The sequence below is a fragment of the Bombina bombina genome, chromosome 3 (genome assembly GCF_027579735.1).
Source record: "Bombina bombina isolate aBomBom1 chromosome 3, aBomBom1.pri, whole genome shotgun sequence".
NCBI classification, from domain to species: Eukaryota; Metazoa; Chordata; class Amphibia; order Anura; family Bombinatoridae; genus Bombina; species Bombina bombina.
Genome location: NC_069501.1, coordinates 353605329 through 353609247, shown reverse-complemented (window position 1 = coordinate 353609247; position 3919 = coordinate 353605329).

The window sequence follows — 3919 nt, the reverse complement described above, 5'->3', positions numbered from 1 at the left end:
GTAGAAACCAGGCTCTATAAAGCATTCTGAAGAAAAAGTATAGATGTTAGTTTCAAACCAGCTAATTCATCACATCAAAGAATATATTAAATCCTGCAACACCATTACAAAGCCTTATTGGGATACAGTTGTGACAATAATCATTTAGGACAAAATGAAAATCAAGAGGGAATTACATCCCTTGTCCTAATTTTTTTTATGTATGGCAATGATACATTCAAAGTAATATTGTGTGCTATAAGGTTAATCAGACTACAGAGTAATATGTGTTTGTACCATAATAGGACAGGGATGCTGTAATTATATCCCAATTAGTTATAAGCATGTATCTGATGTCACGGATGATATCTCAGACACTTGGAATGCTATTTATGAATAATTTATGGACACTAGTTAAATAACAAATGATGTGTTGGTTGGTGGTTTGGTTGAAAGTTTCAAACATAGAAACGTATATATTTAAATTTTTAAATTAAAGGGCCATGATACCCAAATGTTGAAACACTTGAAAGTGATGCAGCATAGCTGTACAATGCTGACTAGAAAATTTCACCTGAACATCTCTATGTAGAAAAACATAATTTATGCTTACCAGATAAATTCCTTTCCTTCCTGGCAGGGAGAGTCCACAACTTAATTCCTTATTGTTGGGAAATACAACACCTGGCCACCAGGAGGAGGCAAAGACACCCCAGCCAAAGGCTTGAATATCCCTCCCACTCCCATTCTGCTGAGGGAACAAGGAAAAGTAGGAGAAACATCAGAGTATAAAGGCACCAGAAGAAATAATATAAAAAAGGGAACCGCCCATCAAAACATAAATTACGGGGGGGGGGTCGTGGACTCTCCCTGCCTGGAAGAAAAGGAATTTATCTGGTAAGCATAAATTATGTTTTCCTTGCATAAGGCAGGGAGAGTCCATGGCTTCATTGCTTACTGTTGGGAAAATTATACCCAAGCTCAAGAGGACACTGAATGAATAACTGGAGTGAAACAAAAAAAAGAGGCGGACCCTATTCTGAGGGCACCACAGCCTGCAAAACCTTTCTCCCGAAAGCTGCTTCAGCCGAAGCAAACACATCAATCTTGTAAAATTTAGAAAAAGTGTGTAAGGCGGACCAGGTAGACGCCTTACAAATCTGATCCATAGAGGCTTCATTCTTAAAAGCCCAGGAGGAAGCCACTGCTCTAGTGGAATGAGTCGTTATCCTGTCAGGAGGCTGTTGCCCCACTGTCTCATAAGCTAAGTGGATGACACTCCTCAACCAGAAAGATAGAGAAGTCGAAGTAGCCTTCTGCCCCTTACGCTTCCCCGTATAGATGACAAACAAAGAGGAAGATTGTCTGAATTCCTTAGTAGCCTGAAGATAGAACTTCAAGACATGTACCACATCCAGATTGTGAAGCAAGCGTTCCTTCTCTGAAGAAGGATTAGGACACAAGGAAGGAATAGCAATTTCTTGATCAATGTTATGGTCCAACACCACCTTAGAGAGGAACCCTAATTTAGTACATAAAACCGCATATCAGCATGGAAACAAGATAAGGGGAGTCACATTGTAAAGCAGAAATTTCAGAAACTCTGCACGCAGAGGCAATAGCCAACAAAAAAAGAACCTTCCAAGATAACAATTTATGTCAACAGTATGCATAGGCTCAAACGGAGCCTGCTGCAAAACACTAAGAACAAGATTTAGGCTCCAAGGCGCAGCCCCAGATCTAAACACAGACCGTTCTCCAGACCATCCTGGAGAAAAGATAAAAATCTGGAAACCTTAAATTTATGCCAGGAAAAGTCTCGCTCTTCACACCAGTACAAGCAAGTCCTCCACACTTTATGGTAGATGCGACGAGTAACTGGCTTACGAGCTTGAATCAGAGTGTCGATAACACTCTCAGAAAACCCTCTCTTGGCTAAGACTAAGCGTTCAATATCCACGCAGTCAGTCTCAGAAAATCTAGATTTTGATTAACGAAGGGCCCTTGTATCAGAAGATCTCTGCGACAAGGTAACCTCCACTGAGGAGATGAGGACATCCCCACCAGATCCGCAAACCACATCTTTCATGGCCATGATGGAGCAATCAGAATCACTGATACTCGCTCCTGCTTAATTCGAGCCACCACACAAGGGAGAATTGGTAATGGAGGAAAAAGATATACGAGTCTGAACCTCCATGGTACTAATAGGCCATCTATCAGTTCTGCCTGAGGATCCCTCGACCCGTACCTGGGTAGCTTGGTATTGAGGTGGGAGGTCATGAGATCTATCTCCGGCATCTCCCACTCACTGCATATCTCTGCAAACACCTCGGGTGGAGAGACCATTCCCCTGGGTGAAAGGATTGCCTGCTGAGGAAGTATGCTTCCCAGTTGTCCACACCCAGAGTGTGGATCGCTGACAGTGTACATCTGTTAATCTCCGCCCACTCTAGTATCTGAGATACTTCTCTCATTGCCAAGGAACTTCTCGTTCCCCCGTGATGATTGATGTAGGCAACTGAGGTTATATTATCTGATTGGAATCCGATAAACTGGGACGAATCCAGAAAGGGCCAAGCCTTCAAGGCATTGAAGATTGCCCAGAGTTCCAAACTATTGATTGGAAGAGAGGACTCCTAAGTACACAGACCTTGTGCCTTCTTGGCACCCCAAATGGCTCCCCAGCCAGAAAGGCTTGCGTCCGTAGTCACAATCTCCAAGGACGGTCTCAAGAAGCACGTGCCTTGGGACAGATGATCTGGACAGACCCACCATGAGAGCGACTCTCTCAACGGGTTGTCCAACATGATCTGTTGAGGCAGATCTGAATGGTCGCCATTCTATTGTCTCAGCATGCTTAGTTGTAAGGGTCTGAGATGAAATCACCTCCATACACTAAGCCAATGAGGGTCTCAAGGAGGTCTGGAGGGCAAGACATGCAGAAGTTAGCTTGCAACGTCTTTGATCTATGAGGAATATTCTCATGGATATGGAGTCTATAATTGTCCCCAGGAAAATCACCCTTGTACTTGGAGTAAGAGAACTCTTTTCCAAGATTATCTTCCATCCATGTGATCGAAGAAGATTGAGAAGGGACTCTGCTAGACAAAAAGATGGTACCTGTACCTATATATCGTCCAGGTAAGGCGCTACTGCAATACCTTGTGTTCTGGCAACAGCTAGAAGAGCTCCCAGAACCTTCAAAAATATCCTTAGAGCAGTAGCAAGGCTAAAAGGAAGAGCTTTAAACTTGAAAAGCTGGTCCAGAAAACCAAACCTCAGGAACTAAAAATGTTCCCTGTGTATCGGGACATAAAGGGATGCATCCTTCAGGTCTATTGTGGTCATAAACTGTCCTTCCTGAACCAGAGGAAGGATTGACCAAATTGTCTCCATCTTGAAATTTGTAACAGTCAGAAACTTGTTTACGCACTTTAGGTCCTAAATTGGACGAAACGTTCCCTCCTTTAAGTTTTAATAAACGTTGTGTTTTACATAAGCCAAGTGTTAGCACATTACTTTTATCCCTAGCGCTCTTTGGGGCGAACTGCATTCAGTACTCCATCTGGGTACTGCATCTGGTCTTCCTGAGTGTTACCTGCTGCCTGGGTTAGCTGATACACCCTGGGTTATTAGCCTGCTGCCACAAGCACACATCCTGGAACCAAGTGTCTGAAAAAAGTGACAGTGTGCCCCTACTCAATCCGATCGGGGGCCGCCCCTTGATGATGATTTGTTCTCGGTGGGTTTCTTAGTCTGCTTGGACTTATTTCATGACTGAGCTGGCTTCCAAGTACCCTTGGGCTGCTCGGACTTGGATGAAGATTGCTGTTGTGATTTGTCAGAATGAAAGGAATGAAATTAGACAATTGCCGTCCCTTAGGCCTATTTTTCTTGTCCTATGGTAGGAAGGCAACCTTACCTCCAGTAACCGTAG